This window comes from Polyodon spathula, chromosome 6 (genome assembly GCF_017654505.1).
Source record: "Polyodon spathula isolate WHYD16114869_AA chromosome 6, ASM1765450v1, whole genome shotgun sequence".
Lineage (NCBI taxonomy): Eukaryota > Metazoa > Chordata > Actinopteri > Acipenseriformes > Polyodontidae > Polyodon > Polyodon spathula.
Window position 1 is genome coordinate 68,149,071 of NC_054539.1, and position 26,746 is coordinate 68,175,816.

Below are 26,746 nucleotides of genomic sequence, written 5' to 3' on the forward strand. Positions count from 1 at the left end.
ATTTTATTTTCCCCAAGTTTCTATTTTCCGTGTATGCATTTATAATACTAATAGTGGATTTGGTATTACAGTTCACTTAAAATTCTGAATTAATTTAAATTAAAAAAGGCCAACTCAGATACAGATTGAATCGTTGCTGTGCGCCTAGGCTTGATTAAATGGGCCATTTTCTACAACATGCTTGGGACATGTTAAAGTAATCGACCCAATCTTAGACTCCAGGACAGTCAAATTGAAACCAGTCGACATACCAAGAAAGGATGTGAAATCTTCAAATTGAAGCTTGGAATATTACCACCTGCCACAAAAAGATCTAGGGTAAAGACTAGAAAAAACAGTTGGCAGCCACCATTACAAAAACCCATTTTTTGAGATAAAATAAGGAACAAAGATGTAACCCAGTCGTTCTGAATTGCTTGTGAAAGGATCCCAAGATATTTATTGATTAAGGGGTTTGTTTGGGCAAAAAAATACCCCTCCCCAGCTGTTTGCCATTGCTTGAAAATGCATACATTTTGGGGTATCACTGCACTTGTGAAGCATTTGCATGAATTTGAAGAATGCGTGATTATCTATTCAGATACCAAGGAATTTAGTGAGAGAGAGAGTGGTGTAAAACATTAAGCAAGATCTTAAGAGTTTGTTGTCCGAACCAAACACAATTCTTTCCACACGGTCATCTGGCCATTTAAATCCAATCAGAGTGCTTGGTTTGTCCAAGCCATTTTATGACACAAGAGAATCACACCCCTAAAGGCATTATCCCTGTAGGGGTGTGATTATCTCATGTTAGTCACACCCTTGGTGTTGTCTTAATGCTTTATGCAATGTTTTAAATCTTAGAACTGAAGCTTTACCCTTTACTTTCATTATTTCTTGTGCATCACCACATTATATGGCACCAATAAAAATAACATCAGAGTATATTATACTAAAAAAATAAATACAACCATTAATAGAGAGATTTTAAAATCTAGTAACTAGCTTTTCTTTCTAGATCTAAATAAATGCAAGGTAATGTCCCATTGTAGATTGATCGGTTTAGTACTTCCAGCATTGCAAAGCAATTCAACCTACCAGAATCGATCATGAGGTATAGATCAGTTTGAATGAAGTCCATCTTTCATATCTTGGCTACCAAGTACAAAACTTCATTTAAATGTATTTTTATACTATGCGGGAGTCCTCTGTGATATAGAAATATTTCTATTATAAGTATAACACAGTATTCTGAATGATGCACTCTGATTTGCAATCACACAACATGTCCTTTTATTAAATAAACAAATAAAAGATTTAAACTAAACAAAACACTCAAAGCAAAAGACACAAGGGCCAAAACAAACAGTGATGACAACAAGTATTGTGCTGGTTATTTCAGCACAAGTAGAAATTATTATTTTTATATTATTGCTTTACCTCCTCTCTCTGACTGTCGTTCTCAACTTCTGAACTCTCTACCCCGTGCAGCCAAAGCTGCAGGTCTTGTATATTCGTGGCCGAGGGATTAACTGGCTATTAATTATCTTGTTAACCCCTTGGCTATACTCTGCACGAGTTTAATAAAAATGCGTGATTGTCAGCTAATTCAATAATTACTAACCAACAGTCACACATTCTCACAAAGCATCTTGATGGTTTAAATGCCAAGAAACCCTCTATCAAATATTTTCTCTTAATGCACGTCAGCCCATATATATATATATATATATATATATATATATATATATATATATATATATATATATATACACACACACACACACACACACACACACACACACACACACACACACACATGCAGTGGTTTGCAGAAGTATTCACCGCCCTGCAAAGTTTTCACATTTTGTTGGCACCTGAGCGTACTCCATGACACTTTCAAATTAGACTTTACATGTAGAATCTACACAAACTAGTCCACATTGATAAAGTTAGAAAATGCATATAGATTATAAATAAGTATGATTTACAGAGAAAAACAGATTAATCTCAGTTGCATAAGTATTCAATCCCTTTGCTACTGCAGCCCTAAATCAGATTAGGTGCAAATGATTTGTTTGAACGGTCAAAAAACTTGTGAAACGGCTTCAGCCTGTGTCTACTCAAAGTGGTTTAACTTGTAGATACTTTCCCTCAGGTATATAAAGACTTTCAAGCTGCAACTCACATAGTGATCCAACAAAGCAACCATGAAGACCAAGAAGCTTTCGAAACAAGTCAGGTGGTAGGGAGGCACAAAGCAGGAGAAGGGTACAAGAACATTTCAAAGGTGCTGATTATCCCTTTCAGCACAGTGAAGTCCATCATCACCAAACAGACAGTACCCAGATCAGATTGCCCTCCCAAAATTAGCAGCCATGCAAGCAGGAAATTGGTTTGAGATGTCACTCTGAAGCCAACAATGAACTTGAGAGATCTGCAAAGTTCTGTGTCTGAGGTGGGAGTCAGTGTTCACACGTCAACAATAAGCCGGTCCATACACAAAGCTGGACTGTATGGACGGGTGGCAAGAAAGAAGCCATTTCTCAAAAAGCCTCATCTTAAAGCATGTAGGGAGTTTGTGAAAAAGCATGTAGATGATACTGCAGACATGAGGAAAAAGGTTTTGTTGTCAGACGAGACAAAAATGTTACTTTTCGGTCTAAATTCCAAGTGTTACGTCTGGCGCAAGCCCAACACTGCACATCACCCAGTCAACACCATCCCAACTGTGAAGCATGGTATTGGCAGCATCATGTTATGGGGATTTTTCTTTTCAGCAGGGATTGGGAAGCTTGTCAGGCTAGAGGGGAGAATGGATGGTGCAAAGTATAGGCGAATTTTTGAGGAAAACCTGTTTGAGTCAGCCACGACTCTGAAACTGGGGAGGAAATTTGACTTGAATCCAATCAAAAATTTATGGCGGGACTTGAAGACTGCAGTCCATCGACGATCCCCAACAAATTTATCAGAACTGGAGCAATTTTCCCGTGAAGAATGGACGTACATTTCAACATCCTACTGTGAAAAGCCACTACAGTTTTTAGTTAAAAAAAAAAAAAAGTTTTAAAAACTGTGCACACATTAGTTGTAATTGAACAAAATGTGACATTATTGGCAGGGGTGAATACTTTTGCAAACCACTATGTGTGTGTGTGTGTGTGTGTGTGTGTGTGTGTGTGTGTGTGTGTATATATATATATATATATATATATATATATATATATATATATATATATATATATATATATATATATATACATATACATATATATATATATATATATATATATATATATATATATATATATATATATATATATATATATAGTACTGTGAAAAAGTATTTGCCCCTGTCTGATTTTCTGCATTTTTGCGTATTTTTGACACTGAATGTTATCAGATCTTCACCCAAAATCTAATATTAGATAAGAGACCCTGAATGAACAAATAACACAAAATTTTGATACTTATTTCATTTATTTATTAAAGAAAATTATGCAACACCTAATGCCCCTGTGTGAAAAAGTAATCGCCCCCTTAGACTCAAAAACTGGTTACGCCACCTTTAGCAGCAATAACTGCAATCAAACACTTCCTATAGTTATTGATCAGTCTCTCACAGTGCCGTGGAGGAATTTTGGCCCACTCCTTTATACAGAACTGCTTAAACTCAGTGACATTTGTGGACTTTCAAGCAAAAACTATTCGTTTCAGGTCCTGCCACAACATCTCAATGGGGTTTAGGTCTAGACTTTGACTAGGTCATTCCAAAATTTTAAATTTCTTTATTTTCAACCATTCTGATGTAGACTTGCTTGTGTGTTTCGGATCATTGTCTTGCTGCATGATCCAGCTGCACTTCAGCTTCAGTTAATGGACAGATGGCCTGATATTCTTCTGTAGAATTCTCTGATACAGAACACAATTCATGGTTCCATCAATGATGGCAAGTCATCCAGGTCCTGATGCAGCAAAGCATCCCCAAATCATATCACTACCACCACCATGCTTGACCGTTGGTACGAGGTTCTTACTGTGGAATGCAGTGTTTGGTTTTCGCCACACATAACAGGGCCCACGTTGGCCAAAAATTTCCATTTTTGACTCATCTGTCCATAGAACATTGTTCCAGAACTCTTGAGGATCATCCAGGTGCTTTTTGGCAAATTGTAGACGAGCATTCATGTTCTTCTTAGTGAGCAGTGGTTTCTGTCTTACTACTCTGCCATGAATCCCATTTTTGCCCAGTGTCTTTCTGATGGTGGAGTCATGAACACTGACCTTAGCCGAGGTGAGAGAGGCCTGTATATCCCAGATTGTTGTTCTAGGTTTCTTTGTGACTCCCTGGACGATTTTACGCCTTGCTCTTGGAGAGATTTAGGCAGGACGTCCATTCGTAGGAAGATTCAGTGACTGTGTGGTTTTGTGGAGCCACAGAGCCTTAGAAATGGCTTTGTAACCCTTTCCAGACTAATAGGCATCAACAACTCTTTTTCCGGAGGTCTTCAGTAATTTCTTTTGATCGTGGCATGATGTGCCTCTAGAACCTGTGTGCTGACAACTTCATTCTGATGGTAAGGGCCAAAGTTAGTCAGATTTATATTAGGCAGGGCTGGCCCTAATCAGGCCTGATTGTTAACCAAAGTATTCAAACAGATAACCCTCGCTATCCCTTTAATTGGGTTGAGTTAACTAGGGGGGCAATAACATTTTTATACCTGAAGATTGCATGTTGCATTACCTTGCACACCAAACAAATGAAAGAAGCACCAAACTTTTGTGTCATTTTTTTCTCTCAGACTCTGGATGACGAGCAGGAAGGAGACTGATCGGAGAGGTTACCAAGAGGCCAATGGCAACTTTGCAAGAGCTACAGGCTTTTATGGCCAAGACTGGTCAAAGTGTACATGTGACAACAATATCCCAAGCACTCCACAAATATGGCCTGTATGGTAGGGTGGCAAAAAGGAAGCCATTACTCAAGAAAGCCCACCTTGAATCCCGTTTGAAGAATGCAAAAAAACATCCAGGAGAGTCATGTGGCAAAAGGTTTCATGGTCTGACAAACAGTTGCTTGAACAGAGCTTGAATAGTTTTGTAAAGAAGAATGGTCAAATATTGCCAAATCTAGGTGTGCAAAGTTGGTAGAGACCTATCCCAACAGACTCACAGCTGTAATTGCTGCCAAAGGTGCTTCCACCAATTATTAACCAAGTTTTAACTCAGGGGTTGGAGACTTATCCAATTACGATCTTTTCAGTTTAGTATTTTTAATATATGATTTTTTTTCTCAATAAAAACTTTTTTCCCCTTAACAGTGTGGAGTATGGTGTGTAGATAAGAGGAAAAAAATCCTCATTTAAACACATGAAACTCTAAGGCACTGACACAACAAAATGTGAAAAAAGTTCAAGAGGTATAGAATTCCATTAATGTAAACAGCATATTCAGAATAAAATAAGTAGTATTCAGAATAAGAATATTAATATAAGGTATGTTGAATATGTAACAATGTTGTGGAATATTAACTAATGCACACACTGTATACCTATTATTATTATTATTATTATTATTATTATTATTATTATTATATTATTATTATTGATTAGTCATTTAGCAGACGATTTTATCCAAAATGAATTGAATATATATACACACACACAGTGCAGAGAAAAAGTTTGTGAACCCCAATGATAATTTTGGTAATTCTGTTGTTTTACCATGATAGTCTTCTTGAATCAAAACCAGTCTTTTCTTAAATATCCAATAGGGTTTATGTTAACCAATTCCATGTCTTTTGAAACAAAATGATGTATGAATTAGAAAAACAATGAGTAGTTAAGATTCAGGGAATGTGAAAAAGTAAGTGAACCCCTGGTTTTATCAGCTCAATTAAGGGGATAATTAGAATCAGGTGTTTAAATAGTTAGGTAGATCTTCAGGGGTGAGTTTGGGAGGCCCCACCCTATGTAAAGATCAGAAACTTTGTTAATTTTTGTCTTCACCATAGAGGTATGTGGAAACATGTCATGCCATGATCAAAAGAAATCTCTGAGGACCTCAGAAAAATAGTTATTGATGCTCATCAGTCTAGAAAGGGTTACAAAACCATTTGTAAGGATTTGGGACTCCACCAATCCACTGTCAGACAGTCTACAAATGGAGAAAGCACAAGACCACAGTAACTCTACCCAGGAGCGGTTGTTCTACCAAAAGTTCTCTAAGAAGAAACCGGAAAATCATCACTGAAGTCACAGAGAATCCCAGAGTAACATCTGCAGGCCACTCTTGCCTTGGCTAATGTGAGTGTTCATGACATACAAGCAGATCTACAAGCAGATCTATTTTTAGAATGGCCCATCCGTTTGAAGATGAATAACTGAGGTTCTAATTGAACAGATTTTCAATAATTTATATAGTTGCTGAATACAGTCTGACATAAAATTAGTGCCCTGATCAGTGAGAATTTCTTTCAGGATTCCCACCCTAGAGAATATTTTTACCAATTAATTTGCTACAGCTACTGCATTCATAGAGCGTGTGAGTGTGAGTGAGTGTTCATGACTCAACTATCAGAAAAAGACTGAACAAGAATGGTGTTCATGGAAGGATAGACAGGAGGAAAACCACTGCTCTCTAAAAAGAACATTGCTGCCCGTCTGAAGTTCGCCAAAGATCAGATAGATGATCTTCTGGAACAATGTTCTCTGGACAGACGAATCAAAGGTAGACATTTTTGGCCTCATTGAGAAACTTTATGTTTTTCCGAAAACCAAACTGTGAGGCGAGAGTTTATTAAATGAATGTCCAGACAGTAAAAACAGAAATAAAATAATTTATTTTTATTATCTATACACAACAAAATAATTAAATAACAAAAGAAAACAAAATGGTGTGAGGGAAGGAGTGCAGGGGTGAAATCCAAAACAGACTGTGAGAACTCGTCTTTAATCGTCTTCGTGGCGAACCATACATAAACAAAAAAAGACAAAAGAAATGTTAGTGTTTTCAAAAAATCCTGCTGCACCAAACTAGTCTCTCCCTCCACCCGTTACTCTGCCTATCTTACTTTCGGACCAACCCCGAACACAGTAGTACGTTCCCTTTAGTATGTAATGTCCAGCCTTTGTAGTCAGTGGAACACCAATCCCCAACTGACAAGTGTCCTTATCCTTCACTTGACTCCAGTGGCTGGAATTTACATACTCGTACTTCCGCTCCTCACCAAGGTGCCGCCCCTCAAAAAGATGACTTTTGCCATGGTCACGAGATCTTGGTAAGGGAAGTCCCGAGTTGGTTTGATGCCATCTACTGTCGGGAGGCTGAATCACAGACCGAAATCCCTTTGACTCATCACAGTAGCCAAAGAGCTATTTGAAGAATTCCTCAACAAAGACACATATATATTTATATACATTCTGCCAATGAAAATTGGAAGACATACTGTAAAAACCATTGTATGTCGATTTTATAGGCACTTTTGCTGATCCCTTAAAATGGGGGAGTGACACATATGCCGGTCAGACATATGAGCCTGTGTGCCTAATATTAAACTACTGTACCAGTGCCACAATGGGGTTACTACAGCCACAGTTATGACTCACACAAGCTTAACTGTCAATAACCTGGTTATTTTTTCAAAACAATTTGAGCTCAAGGGATAGGGATATTGAAGAATCAATTCTCATTACTAAAGAAATCAGGTTGTAATTGCCCTGATGTTTATAATAAGGTCATTAGCGCTGGAGAGAAGCAGTAGTACCTTCAGGTTAACGAATTTGTTAATTGGTTCAACTGTGAATTCAGTTTGTGTTTCACTCCCACATTTAATGAAGGTAACAATGTGGTTAAGAAAAATAGTTTTCATTTTGATTTTAAAGCTATTCTTCTTATAAATACAAAAATACAACCTTAATAAAGCAAGTTATTCTTCTAACTTTTTAAAAGGCTTGTTCTAGACCAAACACTTATGCCTTTAAATTGGAAACATTGATGTTCTATGACTGCACTCTTATAATGGGTTCACTGTAGCTTTAACTATGTGTTCAAAATTATCCATGTTATCATATAAATAAGATCACACATCTAATGTCTTCCCTTTACCTAGATATCATGCTAATGGCAGTAGATGGCACAGAGCAAGGCTTCAGTGTCACATAATGTACCGCTAAGTGGGTTTCTGCAGTAAATTCAGACAAAAATGCACACAAAAGACCTTTGCTTTATTGTTTAGTATTTCCCCAATATTAGTCTAATGTTCCAATAAAATACCCCATGTTAAAGCATACATTAGTACACCCTAGAAAGCTCTGAAATCAATGGAGAGGAACCCTTATGTACTGGGGGTTGCTGTTTATGCATCTAAAAACAGGAAACTGTATCTAATTCACTGTTAATGTCAGAGAAAGACCACATCAGCAGAATTAACTCCTCATTATTCCTCTTGTACACAGATGTTTGCTGTCCTATGAGCCTTTAATATTCCATTAATGTAAACAGCATATTCAGAATAAGAATATTAATATAAGGCATGTTGAATATGTAACAATGTTGTGGAATATTAACTAACACACACTGTATACCAAGTATTATTATTATTATTATTATTATTATTATTATTATTATTATTATTATTATTATTGATTAGTCATTTAGCAGACGCTTTTATCCAAAAATAATTGAAATTGCTGCTGCAGAGTCACTTACAATAGGACCTTGGTTTTAAGTCTAATCTGAAGGACTTCCCTTTCTCTATCCCTGTGCATGTATAAGACCATCATCCTTGTAGTCAGGGTAGGGACCCAGCGTATCGCAAATAATAGAACATTGCTGACAGAACAAATGTATAATGTAAGTATGCAGATTTGTACTCAAACATGTGAAGTTTATACATATTTTAATCTACTCTATTGAAACATGTTATAGGGTGTTATTTATTTTGCTGTTAGCTTAGTTTAAAATAAACAGTTATACAACACATATTGTATAGAAAGATTACTGGAGATGCATTTTATACACTCTAACTGTTATAATAATGCTATTGAATTGAAATTTGCTTCATTTTGTATTTTGATATACTACAGATGCTTCACTAATAGGTGGTTATGAAAATGCAGTTTCCAGTTTATTGGACAGAATAAAGATGCAACCACGCTGCGATTGTCTGTGTAATGTTTGCTTATTATAGTTTATACATTAAGGACACAACCTCAAATTACTCCTGTTAAACTTGCTTTGTTAAACTTATGTAATTCTGTGATTGCACATGCAGGTGTGTATTCTGGATATTTCTATCTGCATGTAAATGTAGAATAATAGTGGGACAGAAAACAGAGTATTCAAAATACTTTTTTTCATTCTAGTTCTGTATGTTGTTCTTTTTAGGGGTTTGCTATGTATACTCCACTATTCCTTCCTATAGTAACTATAGTTTTTTTTTTTTTTTTTTTTTTTGCTTTCAATCATATTTTGATCCAAAAATACAAATATTATTGCACTCCGGCCTATCTTGAAGATTAATGCAAAGATATCAATTGTGAACTTACGGTGACATTTATTTGCCGTGAAATTGTGAAGTTGCTTTGATATTCTCTTCAGTTAGGGCTTGAAATGTATGTATTTCCCCTGTACACAAAGTATATGGCTGTACACTGCAAAAAAACAAACAAACAAGACCTTTTTATTTTATTATGTTACATGTTCCCATGTGTTGCTACAAATGTTTACGTAAGGTGTGTGTTTGAATTTATATTTTTTACATTTTGAACACTTTTGTAAACTTTTAAATTGCATTCCCTGCCTCAAGATTGCTTACCATGTACCTGCATGGACCTCTCAGAACTACATTTCCCATCACCCTCCTGGTAAATCCATCTCAGTTACATAAGTGAGCAGGAGGATGATGGGAAATGTAGTTCTGAGAGGTCCATGCGGTACATGGTAAGCAATCTTGAGGCAGGGAATGCGATTTAAAAGTGTTCAAAATGTAAAATAAAAAACATTAAAACAATAAACATACCTTACGTAAACAGTTGTAGCAACACATGGGAACACAATAAAAAAAAAGGTCCTTATGTACCCTTTAACATAAGGCCACAAAGGGTCTATAAGAAATCTGTTCCACTGTGCTGCTGATCCAACACATTATTTATGCATTTGTTTTATGACACTGACAGCTCTATGCATGGTGAACATTGAAAATATGATTCTGAACTGCTGATTCTAAGCAATGTTCCTCTCCCATTACAAAAACACCGTTCTTTAATATTTCTCCTTAAAACTGCAAACATCACATATTGTTTTTTGGTTGTTCTTAATAGTTTTGTGGAACATTAGTCAATGAGCTGCAGAGCTGTTTATAATATGCATTAGTAAACAACCTCACATAGCAGTGATTTACTTTTCTGTCGCCATGTGGAAATAACAACATAAGCAATGTGGTAGAAGTGATGCACAGCAGATGACAGCCTATGTGAGGCTAAAGCTGTGCTATAAACAACATCTGAAAATAAAATAATGTAGCCTTTCGCTTTAAATTGCAAATCAGATTTCTCTCAAATTTTTATATCTATCTATCTATCTATCTATCTATCTATCTATCTATATATATATATATATATATATATATATATATATATATATATATATATATATATATGCATTTATATAGCGCTTCTATATAGCACTTTTTATAAGCACTGTACAGTACATAGCAGAAAAAAACACAGTATATTTGTATAGCATTTCACACATACAACTGCCATAATGAGACCATTTAAATGACATATTTAAATTTCAATAACAGAATACACATAACACTAAAGCAGCAATTTACATTAAAATCCACTAAGATAAGAAAGCCATTTTATAAAAGTGCGTTTTTAGTCTTGACTTGAAAACTGTAATGGTCGTAGCTTCCCTGATAAATGAAGGCAAAGTATTCCATAATTTAGGAACTCTGCAAGAAAAAGCTGTAACTCCAGCAAATAAGTAGGTGCTAATCCATTCAGGGCCTTTTAAGTTAGCAACAAAATCTTAAAATTAATTTTATACTTGGGAGGCAGTATGGTAGCACCACTATAGTTAGGGTTGAGTAGGCAGTTAAATGTCAAACCCCAATTTCTGTACTTTAATAACGTTGACCCCTTTCAATGGATTTGCAAAACAAAATTAGATATGTGGATCCCTTTGGTTAGATCTCTTTCTGTGGTCTAATTCGTTCTACTCAGTTAGGCGGATTCCAAGATTCAGATAGTGAAAAAAAAAGTAAAATCTGTTCTTTTTGCTCTTTTTACAATGCTTTTATTATTATCCAAGGAACCAGTTGGCAGTTGATGGTTGTTTTACAAGGGAGGAAGGGGTGATGGGTTAACATTGGCATTTATAGTAACATGGATAGGTGAAAAGGGAGCACTTTGACAACAGGACGCCCATACGACAGATGTATGATAATGATGTTGTCACCTGCAAAAATGGAAGTGTACAAGGTACACTGTTTTGAAACTGTGTTTACATGGGTGAGTAGAATGTGCTGTGTCATGTCAGTTTGAGAGTTTTTCAGTGTTATGCTCGATGAGACACAGAATACATGTTAACACTAGAACTGCTACGCTAGTCATTTTGACGGTTTTCACTTTTAAAATTAAAATTGCTCTGCGTGTGTTAAAGATCCACAGTTGTCTGTTCTTGACTTTTCCTAAATACATGTATTAAATACCCTGACCACATTTGAAAGTCAGAATTGGAAAAATAAAAAAAAAAGTTATAAGCACTTCTACCTAGAACCACCAAAAGTATTCATTTTGACAGCTTGTTACAAAACATGCTTTTATTGTCAATATAACCTACACTATGCTATTTTTTTGTATGTATACAAGCCAGTTTGTTATGCTCCGCTGAGAATACAGCAGTATTTGAATAGAATATTGCTATTGAAGTCTAGATATGTGTTATCTAAATCTCTATTGTAATCCTATCAATTCCTTGGAGAACTGTTGTTTGGCTGTCTATGTGAGCATATAGTCTACTGTCTTATAATATTACTATTACAAGAATTATTTGAGAAATCTTGAGATTTCTCAAAAAATTATTTTGTAAATAATTACTTTCTTTTTACAATTTTGTATGTACATATAACAGTTTACACAATATCTTCTTTTGAAATGTTTACTGTATTATAGTTTTTAATTTTTTATGTTATGCATTAATTATATGCACTAATTTAGAAAAAAAAAACTTTTATGTTATTTTTGTAATTATTTTGTGTTTACAATTTTGTATGTATATATAGCAGTTTACATATTTTTACACAATATATTCTTTTGAAATGTTTATTTTTTATAACTTTTCATTTTTTCACATCATGCATTATAAGCGCTGATTTCGAAAATAAAGCCTTTTATGTTTATATATATATATATATATATATATATATATATATATATATATATATATATATATATATATATATATATATGGTGTTTCTGCTATGCAAATGTTAGCTATAATGTTCATAAATAAAAATTCTGGGTTGTATCTGGTAGTTTGTGTTTTATTTTCTTAACGAAGCTGTTTAAAAAGTACCCGTCAAAATGACTACCTCTGGCGGTTCTAGGTAGTAGCATAAACCCGGCGATTCTATTGTTAATGGAAGAGATAGCCTCACCGTCACAGTTGTGCTGTATATGTTGTACTGTAATACCAGTATGTTCTGTATTCTCCAGTGTTTTAGGACTATGTTGGCAGAGAGCACACACATGCGTTCTGTAAATATGGGAGGGAGGGAATGCAGAGTTAGGGGTAAAAACCCCAACATCGCATTTCCCTACTTTTGTCATTTTAATATCAAACCTAACTGATGCATTAACAAAGATTTTTGCAAAGAACACACACACACACACATAGATAGATAGATAGATAGATAGATAGATAGATAGATAGATAGATAGATAGATAGATATTAGAGCTGTCAATTGATTACAGTTGTTGATCAGATAATTTATGGGCATTAGTTGATTACAGGAGGAACCTCAAAATGGAGTGAGGTAACCAGTGGAGTAACACAGGGATCAGTATTAGGTCCTCTGCTATTCCTAATCTACATTAAGGACTTAGATTCTGCTATATTATGCAAACTTGTTAAATTTGCAGACGACACAAAAAAAGGAAGAGTGGCAAACACTGTTGCAGCAGCAAAGGTTATTCAAAATGATCTAGACAGCATTCAGAACTGGGCAGACACATACCAAATGACATTCAATAGAAAAAAAAGTGTAAGGTACTGTACACGTACAATACAAATGTGCATTATAAAAACCATATGGGAGATACTAAAATTGAAGACGTAATCTATGAAACAGACCTTCGAGTTTATGTTGACTCAATAGAAAGTAATAAAATAAAAATAAGCCAATGGGAATTTGGTCTGTTTCAAAGCATTTTTATTGTTATTTTTCTTTTAGTAAATGTAAGACATTTTCACAGAACACCAGTTGATTACATAGCTACGTACTTGGCTTCCTTCTTGTACTTCTGAATCTAGCAGAACCTGAGGCACCGAAGAGATTAAGCTGTTCGGACTATTGTTACAGGTGAGAAAACTGTGGCTATTGACAAGTGATTGCTTAACATGCTGTCGTGGTCACAAATCAAAGAAAGTAATTCCACATAATCACCTCTATTTTAAGAATTGGTGCCATCATGTATTTCTGGTGTACACCTCTTGTACCATTTTTTTCTGAGAAAGTTCTTTGGAATTTGGAGTATTGGTTAAATTCATAGTTATGTTCTGCCTCTGCTCACTCATGATTGGACACCTGTATAACAAAGGCAGGGTATAAATACCTTCAAGTGTTTATGTCCCACCTCCGCTCACTTGTGACTGGACTGAAGTGGAGAAAATGCAGATCTTCTATTGGTTGATTTAATTTTATGTACAAAATAGAACTGAATGACTAGCAATCAACTCTGTAGTTGATTAATCGATCCAATTTAATCTATGAATTGGAACAGCCCTAATAATATATATGAGTGTACAAAACATTAGGAACACCTTCCTAATATTGAGTTGCACCCCCTTTTGCCCTCAGAACAGCTTCAATTCGTCGGGGTATGGACTCTACAAGGTGTCGAAAGCATTCCACAGGGATGCTGGCCCATGTTGACTCCAATGCTTTCCACAGTTGAATCAAGTTGGCAGGTAGTGGATCTCTACTCCGAATAGCTCATTCCACCTGATCCCACAGATGCTCAATTGAATTGAGATCTGGGGACTGAGCAGGCCACTGCAGTAAGTTGAATTCACTGTCATGTTCGTGAAAGCATTCCTGTACAATCCTAGCCTTGTGACATGGGGCATTATCCTGCTGAAAAAATCCATTAGCAGATGGGTACCCTGCTGCCATGAAGGGATGCACCTGATTGGCAGTGAAGTTCAGATATCCTATGGCATTAAAACATTGCACCACTTTTATCAAGGGGCATGAAAACACACCCCACATCATTACACGCATAAGAGCAAAAGAAAGTTTACAAACGAGAGGAGGCCATTTGGCCTATCTTGCTTGTTTGGTTGTTAGTAGCTTATTGATCCCAGAATCTCATCAAGCAGCTTCTTGAAGGATCCCAGGGTGTCAGCTTCAACAACATTACTGGGGAGCTGATTCCAGACCCTCACGATTCTCTGTGTAAAAAAGTACCTCCTATTTTCTGTTCTGAATGCCCCTTTGTCTAATCTCCATTTGTGACCCCTGGTCCTTGTTTCTTTTTTCAGGTCGAAAAAGTCCCTTGGGTTGACATTGTCAATACCTTTTAGAATGTTTAATGATTAAATAACAAAAGAAAACAAAATGGTGTGAGGGAAGGAGTGCAGGGGTGAAATCCAAAACAAACCGTGATGACTCGTCTTTAATTGTCTTCGTGGCGACCCATACATAAACAAAAAAAGACAAAAGAAATGTTAGTGTTTTTTGTTTTAAAAATCCCGCTGCACCAAACTAGTCTCTCCCTCCACCCGTTACTCCTCCTATTTTACTTTCGGACCAACCCCGAACACAGTAGTACATTCCCTTTAGTATGTAATGTCCTGCCTCTGTAGTCAGTGGAACACCAATCCTCAACTGACAAGTGTCCTTATCCTTCACTTGACTCCAGTGGCTGGAATTTACATACTCGTACTTCCGCCCCTCACCAAGGTGCCGCCCCTCAAAAGATGACTTTTGCCATGGTCACGAGATCTTGGTAAGGGAAGTCCCGAGTTGGTTTGATGCCATCTACTGTCGGGAGGCTGAATCACAGACCGAAAACCCTTTGACTCATCACACTAATGCATTGCACAGTTTTAACATTACTTCCCTTGATTTAAATTCAACACTTTTCACAATGTATCCGAGCATCGTGTTGGCCTTTTTTATAGTTTCCCCAGATTGTCTAGATGATTTCCGAGTCAACAAAAACTCCTATGTCCTTTTCATAGAGTCCTTCTTTAATTTCAGTATCTCCCATATGATATTTATAATGCACATTTTTATTTCCTGCGTGCAGTACCTTACACTTTTCTCTATTAAATGTCATTTGCCATGTGTATGCCAAGTTCTGAATCTTGTCTAGATCATTTTGAATGACCTTTGCTGCTGCAACAGTGTTTGTCACTCCTATTTTTGTGTCGTCTGTGAATTTAACAAGTTTGCTTATTATACCAGAATCTAAATCATTAACGTAGATTAGGAATAGCAGGGGACCTAATACTGATCCCTGTGGCACTCCACTAGTTACCACACTCCATTCTGAGGTTTCTCCTCTAATCAGTACTTTCTGTTTTCTACATGTTAACCACTTCTTAATCCATGTACATGTGTTTCCTTAAATCCCAACTGCGTTAAGTTTGAGAAATAATCTTTTGTGCGGGACTTTGTCAAAAGCTTTCTGGAAATCTAAATAAACCATGTCATATGCTTTGCAATTATCCATTATCGATGTTGCATCCTCAAAAAAATCAAGCAAGTTAGTTAGACACGATCTCCCTTTCCTAAAACCATGTTGACTGTCTCCCAGTACCCTGTTACCATATAGGTAATTTTCCATTTTGGATCTTATTATAGTTTCCATAAGTTTGCATATAATAGAAGTCAGGCTTACTGGTCTGTAGTTACCTGGTTCAGTTTTGTTTCCCTTTTTGTGGATCGGTATTACGTTTTCAATTTTCCAGTCTGTCGGTACAACCAATGTGTCAAGAGACTGTTGCATGATCTTAATTAGCGGTTTGTAAATAACTTCATCATTTCTGTGAGTACTACTGGGAAGATCTCATCCGACCCAGGGGATTTGTTTATTTTAAGACCTCCTAGTCCCTTTAACACTTCTGCCTCAGTTATGCTAAAGTTATTTAAAACTGGATAGGAACTGGTTGACATGTGGGGCATGTTGTCCGTATCCTCCTTTGTAAAAACTTGTGAAAAGTAATCATTTAATATATTTGCTATTTTTTTTCTTCATCTATGATTTTGCCATTTGTATCTCTTAGACATTTAACCTCCTCTTTGAATGTTCTTTTGCTGTTGTAATATTGGAAAAACATTTTGGAATTGGTTTTAGCTCCCTTAGCAATGTTCATTTCTATTTCTCTCTTGGCCTTTCTAACTTCCTTTTTGACTTGCATTTGCAGTTCCGTGTACTCTTTCTGTGTACTTTGTTTTTGGTCCCTTTTTAACATTCCATAAAGTGTCTTTTTTTGCTGAATATTTTTTAATTGATCTAAACCATTTTGGCAATTTACTTTTACATTTAAATTTGTCTACTTTAGGGATGTAATTGTTTTGCGCCTCTAGTACTACATTTTTGAAGAACAGCCATCCTTTTTCCGTGGATATTTTCTCTATTTTACTCCAATCTACTTCTGTTAGTCTTTGTTTCATACCTTCATAGTTCGCTTTTCTAAAATTGCAGACCTTAGCTTTAGTCATTACTTTTGGGGTTTTAAAAAGCACTTCAAATGAGACCATGTTGTGGTCTGAGTTTGCTAATGGTTCTCTGACCTCTGTTTTAGTTAATCTGTGTTCATTATTTGAAAAGATTAAATCAAGGCATGCCTCCCCTATAGTCTGTGCCTTGACAAATTGTGTTAGGAAGCAATCATTTGTCACTTCCACCATTTCAATTTCATTCGTCGTGCTACCCACCAGGTTTTCCCATTTTATATGGGGGAAGTTGAAATCCCCCATTAGTATGGCTGTTCCTTTACTACACACATTTCTAATGTCACGTGGCATGATGAATGCATGTACTCGTGTGGTTTTCTCCTTAGGCCCTAATCCTCCCATCAGCATGAAACAGCAGGAACCGGGATTCATCAGACGAGGCAATGTTTTTCCAATCCTCCAGTGTCTAGTGTTCTTTAGCCCACTGCAACCACAGTTTCTTGTGTTTTGTTGAAAGAAGTGGAACTCTGTTAGGTCGTTGGCTGCCATACCCCATTCCTGTCAATGTACGACAAGTTGTGCATTCTTTTATGGGTCATTCGGCACCAATGTTGTACTGGACTGTCAGTTGACTAACTGTAGCCCGTTTGTTGATCTGCACAATTCGTGTCAACCTCCTTTGGCCTCTTTCATCAATGAACCGTTTTTGACTACTGGCCTGCCGTTGGCTGGATGTCCTTTGGGTGGTGGCCCATCCTTGATATACACGGGAAACTGCTGAGTGTGAAAAACCCAGCAGCACTGCAGTTCTTGACATACTCAAACCGGTGTGTCTGGCACCTACTACTCCGTTCAAAGGCACTTAAATCTTTTGTTTTGCCCATTTACCCTCTGAATGGCACACATACACAATCCATGTCTCAATTGTGTCAAGGCTTAAAAATCCTTCTTTAACCTGTCTCCCCTTCATCTACACTGACTGAAGTGGATTTAACAGGTTACATCAATAAGGGATCATAGCTTTCACCTGGATTCACCTCATCAGTCTATTTCATGGAAAGAACAGGTGTTCGTAATGTTTTGTACACTCAGTGATTATATATATATATATATATATATATATATATATATATATATATATATATATATATATATATATATATATATATATATACCGTTAGAGACAATGTAAACAAACTGGTTTGTAAACAAAGTATTTAATGTGAAGTGCTTGAGATTAAAACTAAAGATGGGTTAATTAATTGATAATACTGTGTTAAATAAGGGAGTCTAGATGTAATTAAGCCTGGTTTAAATAAGTTGTGTTTAGTAGAGACCATACTGGGGAGGGCAATATGACCCAGTAGTGATTACTGGAGTCAGGACCAACTTCAGGTTTAGTCAAAAGAGTAATTAGTGGATTAATTAGTTAAGTTTAAAAGGGTGTGAGTGTGTATGTTTCGTGTGGGTGATGGTTGGAGTTTGGTGAGTAAGCTGGCTATTGTGAGTATTGTGGAAACGGGACAATGAACTATTGGAAATGTTTTTGGATTACGATTTGGTATTGGTGACAAGGTAACAGGCTTACCCTGCCTTGTCATTAGTTAGGGAAACGTTTGTTTAATTAGGGCCCGAGATCGGGTTAGGTTTGGTTTTGTTTATTTATTTGTTTTGTGTATTTATTTGGAGAAGAAAAACGTGTGATCAGAGGGCAATCTGTCACTATATATATATATATATATGTATATAATTATTATTTATCATCTCATTCATACTAATAAAACAGGGCTTATAGTGTTTAATGTCGGAGAGTGTGGGAGGAAATGAAGGTATAAAGGCTTTCTTATGTGTCATCGATCAATCATAAGTAGAAATGACCTTGGACTAAATTTTTTGTTTATGGTCATTTGATGGAATTTGAAGCATTTGACGGTGAGATTTAACTATAAGTCTTGTATGATTTATTCTTAAATTGTTTAAAGGTTTTATTTAGAAGTTTTTTGAGCTGTTTGGGAATTTCATGAGCTTCTATAACCTTCATCTGCTCAAAGGTGTTGTATTACCACTGCTGCAAAATCCATATCTATTGAATTGTGCAGATTGGATTTTTAAACTGATATCCTTTACTGAAAGAAATACCTTACAATGAAGACAAAATTAAAGCAGAGCCATACAGTAGAGCAGTTCATGCTATATTTTATGATGGATGAAGAATGTTGTTCTTTTTTCATTGTGTATATTTGTAATAATGTATTGGTTTTTGCAGAGGCTCATGATCTTGCCAAAAGCATCTCTTCAATATTTCAAGAACTGTGACAAGACATAGCTAACATGACCTTTTGCCAGCAAGCTAAATATAACACTGCACCTCCAGCTGTGCCACAGTAATACTATATATTGTTGTTTTAAAATTATTATTGACACAATTTATACCCACATAACATATACTACTGACATAAACTAAAAGAAAGAATATTTGCACCGTGAAAATATACAGATTAGAGAGAGGAGAGAGGATAGTTTTTGACTGGGTTTTATTTTCAGTTTCCAAATTCTAATCACTTACAGATAACTTTACAAGAAACTGTTCAATTGAACGCCAACATGCCCAGAAAGAGGTAGTAGGTTACAAATTTGCTTGGTAGGTTACCAACTTTTGTTTTTGTAACAATATATTCACAGTAAGACTTTACTACTTTTCTACCCCCCCACCCCCCTTGCTATTTTGTAAATCAATATTGTAGCTGAGCTGCATTTTCACTGCAAGAAGTCCAAGCAAGTTGCCAGCCACAGGTTTCACCTCATCTGAGTGACATGGCTGTGTTTTAAGGCTGTGAAAACAAATTTCTTCTGCTGCATCTGCACTTGATTTTGCACAAGATCTCTACCATCTTAAGACTTAACTAACTTTGTGCTTTCCTTTCATAGTTAATAATTATGCTTAGCAAGCTGACTACAATAGCCTATTTTTTTTTTTTTTTTACTCATTTCTACATATAATGCTTTGATTTGAGTTTGATCTTCAGTGCATAATACATTTGTTCAAAGCAGGGACTATAATTTTGGTGTACAATAGAAAGACCACCACAATAAATACTGTATGACACTACAGATCATTCTACCTTCTTTGTTCTCTATCCTAGGCTTAAATGCTAGGTGTTGCATCTAATTTGGTGATATTTATCTATTTCAGCACTTACTAGATATTTGTATATTTATTTGAATGGATATGCTGCTAAATGTAATGAACAATGGAAGCCATAAGCTTGGAGCTTAAATTAAATTCCAGTTTATTTCAGGAACTCCCAATTCAGTTACATAAATCTTCACAAGAATATATACTGATATGGTACTTTGTATTCGTTTCAAAGGTACAAGCTCTAATTTGAGGGTTCATCACAATGGTTAATTGTTATTCAATTATACGCACCCCCTCTCACCATTTCACCCTCTCCTTGGCGCAGATAATTGAAATCCTCTTGCCATTGGTACAAAAGAAGAAACACAAAATCCTGTGTCTTCCCTATTTTGCTGAAGATAATTTTTGTTCTTCTCTTTCCTATAGTGTCCTGCAAATGTGGTCTGCAGTTTGTAGTGTTACCTTACATTTAACTGCAATACAGTTAAAATAAATATACTGTATATGTATATATGGATTTAAAAACCTTAAGCAATACAGTTTTTTTTTTTAAAGCAGTCAGATTGCAGTCTTATGTGATAAATCATGGTTTTGACCATTAATTAGAAAAGGTGCATTCAGTCAATAAGGTCTCTGGCGTGGTCTCACCTCTAAAGGGTAGTTCAGACTTAACACAAGCCGTAAAAAGGAAGTCAACATGTCTCATGAAATGTAGCTGGAAAAAACTAGAACTGTATTGGGATATACTGTATTTCACTTCTATTGTTTGGAACAAGTATTTTTGGACTGCCTTAGTTGTTTAAGGACATATACTTAAAGTTCTGCATCTGTCTTTGTGTTAAACACACAATTAAATGTTACAAATAATTGATTTTCTGGTGGAGTAAGAGAGTTGAAACTGTTGTAGCTTTCAGTTAGACCACTGTGATCTTAAGGTAAGGAGACAGAAACTGGCTACATATTTAACATTAAGTAACATTTTCCTTCTTTTTAAGGTTGAATTAAATTGTGACGCTGAACTTATCTCTCTGCTTCTGGATGCCAAATTAGTTGTGAAATGCATGGACCCCCACTTCATCAACCACCTTCTCCTCAGCCACGAGGAGGGAGGCTGGAGTGTGGAAGACATAGCCAAACAGCTGCAGCAAGAGGAATATATGGCTGAAGCAGGGTCACTATTTATCCTACAGAGGAACACACCCAGCTCTTACCACCTTTATTACTGCTCTCAATGCTATTAAAAGATGGCTTTAGCTAACCCTAGGAGGTATTTTTTTTTTATTTCAAAAGTGCCTCACTATCATAATTACCGAATAATCTGGCATTAAGTATAACCATTAACTGGAAAATGCAGCTTTTGATTGAACTGCGAAGAAATTAAACGCATTTTAGATCAAAGTGATTTTACAGCTGTCACACTTGTTTATAAAACATGAATATAGCATTTTCTTTTAACTGTTTAGCGTGCTATTCTGTTGGAAGCCACTTAAAACCTATACATATTTGTAAAGTAATGTTAACCAATCTGATTATATATACATCTAGTACTTGATACAAGTAGTTCAATACTTCATTTAAATCCACTACCCTTGGAATTGGTGTTTATAACATTCTGGGGTTTAACTTGTCTTGATCTATACTAGAGGACTGAATATCCCTCATGCGGAAAAAATAAGCAGAGAAAGAGGCAGCGTATTTATCACTCCTGTTTCAAAATATTGTCATGCATGTCACATGTGTGTTGCACCTCAATTCTGACCCATTCCTTTGTGAAGCATTTATTGGGATGTATTTATTAAGAGGAAAAGTTGAGCACTGATTTATGTGAATTGCAATACAGTCTGACATTAAACAAATACAGTGGGATTTTTTGTTCACTTAATGGTTTGTCCCTCATTCATCAAAATCAGAGTTGACCCCTATTACCTACATCCACATGTTAAAATGTAAATGTGACATTCACATGTAAATACAAAAGGACTAGTACCTAATTTTACCAGCAGATTGTCATTCTCTGAATAACTTGTGCTAAAGAATACCCTAACCAAGGTTTGTCATACCTATATTTTGTTGCGTATTATAAATAAATGTAATGTTTTTTCAACACACTTCTGAAATCAAGAAATATGTTCTTAAATGACTAAGTATGCATTAACAGAAAATATGATACTAGATACAGTAGTCCATATGTCGGCACACCTCCTAAGAGAACACCCTTGTGGTGAAACTGAATTTTCCCATTGTAAATGCTCCGACTAAAGGAACAGGAACTTTGCTTAAAAGAACATCTTCTTGGCTCTGATAGCCTATTGCTTTTCTTTTACTTATTCAGTTCATTTCATATGTTGATGCACGTGTGTTATGACAAGTAATACATATTTATTTATTTATTTATTTATTGATTGATTGATTGATTGATTGATTGATTCATAGTGTGTCTTCTGCCTAACTCTTAGAACCTGAGACTACAGTATTCTGATTTGCAAGAACAGAAGCGGCACAAGTTTGGGAAAAAATAAGGAGGTAAAGGTGCTGTAAAACCAGCTTGACTGGTTGTTGGTAAAATAATACTGTAGGTAGATGGGAGCTTTCACAGTAACATTGCCAATCCACATAAATAACAGAACATCCTTCCAGCTGGGTTAGCAATGGCTAAAGGCCACTATATAGAGGTTTTAGCATGACTGATTGTTCAGTCACAAGGAAATAAATAATCTTAAAACTAAAGCTGTTTGTTTGGACATTGGGTTACTATAGCTGTAAATTGTTACATGGTTTGAGGATTGTGGCACAGTAATCCATCGCGTATCTGCCCTAACCATTTATCCGCCATGATCAACCTCTTCAGTAATGTTAGTTTATTATTGAACAAAGCAGATTAGTTCAGATATTGTAGATCCTAGCAATGTTTTCGTACACTGTGTTGTATGTGCTCCGTGCGCTGCCATTGCTGGTGGTGTCATGTAAGCTGTTCAGTGTGTTGATATGTAAATAAATCCGGTTCACCTGCGTACAACTTCAACCTCCGTCTCTTTCTCCTGCCTGTCACTCAGCAGCAAATGCACGCACCCACACAACAGATGACTACTCTGTCACAAGCAGTAATACCCTGTATCTTTCTAAACAAGGGATTTAGGGGAGCTCCCTAATAAAAGCTGAATCTCAAAGCAATAATTGTGTGAATATAGTAATTGTTACAGCTGTGTATAATGGGATTTAAAACAGGATTCATTCATCCGACTTTTTACATATCCGCCCTTACTGTGGTCCCACCGCAGTCGTTTATGCGACGGATTACGGTATTTACTACTGTGTGGGAATTTGTAGCTAGCCTCTACCTTGGGGCCAGTTTCTCAGTATCTGTGGATTAGGTGATATGCCAATCAGTAGGGAAGTGCATCACCACATGATAGGTCATTGGGGAGGGACCCTTGCTAAATGAGTCCACTATCAATATGTTTGCTTTGGGATGCATCATTATGGGTATACATGGAAGAGTTTGAGATCTAGCTGGCACTTTGAATGTGACGGACTGAGCTTATTACTGTCAAAATCACATCTTAGAGATAAAGTTATGACTATAACGAACCCCAGTTTTTAGCGATCCCAACAGTAAGAACCAATATTTTCAATGCAAATTAGCACTATTACAACAGTCTCTTACCAAGATCAAACCGGATTCAAAGTTTTCAGTACTGACTGACACTGAACTTTCTCCAGTGTGAATATGTTATTCTCTCACTGAAAACAAAGACCACAGTTAGCTAATTTAAAGATAACCTATTGTAGTGTGAATCATGTTTGATGTATGCAATCGTTGCCTGTCCGCCATCTTAACACAAACTGTAACCCCGCAACTGCAAACAGTGCATTGAGAAAATGACAAATATAAAGCCATCTAAGCTAGATAATTTTTTCAGGAGAATGGACATGTATTTATTGTATTCAGCATGCAAGTGTACATTCTTTGCTTTAAAATGTGTTTACTGTTTTCTTTTAAACATACCATTTAAATGTTGGTCAATGTGAAGTAATCTTCATGGAAGTACTATATGTTGATATTCAATTCAAATGGCACGTTCGTCATTATTCTGATGCAGCAAATTGCCAAACCCTATTTTCATGAACTTCCTGATATAATGAATATTTCTCAGGACCCATGGCGGTTCGTTGAAGTGAAGTTAGCCTGTATTATTAATAATACCTGCCACGGGTTTGGACTGAGCTCTTAAAATGTCAATAATGCTTCTGAAAAAAATAAATTGGAAGGCACATTTTTTATGTAACCTACTGGATAACTGATACCCTGCACAAATGAGATTTAGTATACTAAGAGCATTCTATGGCAAACCACAATGTAATATATTTTCTTCATACTGTACCTAAAATGAGAAATTACTTTATTTTGCTTAATAGTTTCCAAATCAAATTGTTGGTTTAATGGTGTGCAGTGATTTAAGAAACAGCTCCAATCTAAATCATTGTACAATTACCAAATGGTCTTTGTCAAAAATTCTTCATAGCTTAAAGTGTGTCAAATAGTACCCCAAAAGAATTGCACAACAAAATGTATATTGGTGAACAAGGTTCAAAACGCAAATCAAGTTGTTTTCCCATATTTTCACATAGACAGCAATCGTGCATTTTTTGGAAATGTTTTATGAATATAACTACAGTAAATGAAGCTCAGCTGCAACATTTTCTGCATGGCAAAGATTCCTAAATCACAGTGCAAAGTCCCTGTGCAGTAAGCCAGCAAGCATCAGAAAAACCTCCATTCTATATAACTCAATTCCTAACCCCCCCAAGGAACTGAGTGCGTCATTATTCCAAGACCAACATGCTAGCATAAGAGCTGTTCCCTTCAGTCTTAGCATGGAGCCAATTGGATTGACAAGGGTTATAAAAGCAAACCTGGAGTGCTATAAGCCACCTGCAGGTTAATGCACCAGGTTTTAGAAAACTATTTAAAGGCTGCTTTATCAAGGAAGGGGCTTGAGTACGCAATGTGCCTCATACTGAAGTCAATACCATGATTTTTATTTAGTTTACTTATATGATTTGTATATCTGTTAAAAAAAAAGAAATATGTTTGATCTCTGAAAATCAACCCCACTGCTTATGTATCGCAATAGTTTCTTTTACTAAATAAATGAGAAACTAGCTATAAGACTATGAAAAATGTTGAATATGGCATGATGTACTATCAAAGATACCTTGGTGTTAAACTCCTCAGATGTAGAAAAGAATGCTATTTTTTAAAAATAATTCTACCATTGACAGGTACTGTACAACATTACCACCATTACACTGGCAGTGTTTACTAGTAGTTTCCTTTATAACAAAGATGTATAGATTATTTTTGCATGCAAAACTTTAGATAATCAATGCTGTAAAAATAGAAAGAGACAGCATGTTTTTAGGTAAAAATAAAACGATATCTTTGTTTAAATACTCACAGTTCATTCTGTGGTAGAGACCCACTCGGCACTAGCCAAAAATGTCTGCAATTTCTTCTTCTGTTGACTTCCTCTCTTAGATTTTGAACTTGCCCTCATAAATGTCAAAGGGTCCAAGGGCAAATCTGGAATAAAAAGAAAAATGGAGGGAAAATGTTTTTGCAGAAGTGTTTACTATTTGGCCTCTCTTGCTTTAACCCAGAAAAACAACACTGATGCAGTTAAATGTGGTGGAATCATTGGAAGGAGTGAAACATCTGTCTGCATGTTTCTTCCAAATATTATGTTTTAAAATAAATAATCAGTGTTTTCCATGATTATTATTTCAAATAAAATGTGAGGACTTGCAGTACACTGGGAATGGCAGTGCACTGAAGGTAAGATATATGGAATTGTGTATTAGCCTTGTAAACTTCAAGGCTTGTAATATTGCCTGAAGGACGTTGTGTAAAAATGGTACAATCAGTCACTAAGGACAGCCCACAGCTTATCAATAACAGAACTTATATAGTCCAGGACGAATCACAATTCTAACACTTTTGCCACTATTACAACACATGTGGTGTACAGTCTGTGTAAAGTGATACAATATAAGGACAGCCCACAGTATATGTGTGTAACTATGTCTGACAAATCTAATCATATGTACAATGTATGATTAGATATCTATATATAATATAGATATAGATATTATATATATATATATATATATATATATAGATAGATAGATAGATAGATATAAATATAGCTATATATAGATATAGATTACCCATCATCTCTATTTGAGATCCTGGAATTTAAATGCTTTGGGCAGTATATTTAAAGCTGTACCATGATTCATTCCAAATATCATTTAATTAATTTGGCATTTGCATTCAATTTATACTTGTTTTCAAAACTATACCTTTTTTTAATTTAATTCAATTTGATTACCTAGTTTAATATGGTTTTCTCCAGCTGCTAGTTCTTGGTGTCATCAATTGTATACACAGTGAGTTTATACAGAAGTGCTGAGTGCTAATTTGGTGCTCTAATGGAAGTGTTCGGCTGCTAACTGCTCATTTTTTCTAATAAGAGCTAAAAGATGCATGAGGGTATGGGGGAGTTATTTTTTATATGTAATGGAATCATAACACTTGAACCTATGCTATTATTATTATTATTGTTTGGGTGAACAACAGTTAATGGTATATCAGTGTTAAACACTGTACACAGAAGCCTGACAGACAACATCTCCCAGGACTACAGGGAGT

General features: G+C 35.8%; 1 pseudogene; it reads left to right on the forward strand.

Annotated features, from left to right (window-relative positions):
* The window catches only part of LOC121317738, a 213,010-nt pseudogene extending 191,722 nt beyond the window's left edge, over nucleotides 1–21,288 (forward strand).
* The last annotated feature ends 5,458 nt before the right edge of the window (nucleotides 21,289–26,746 follow it).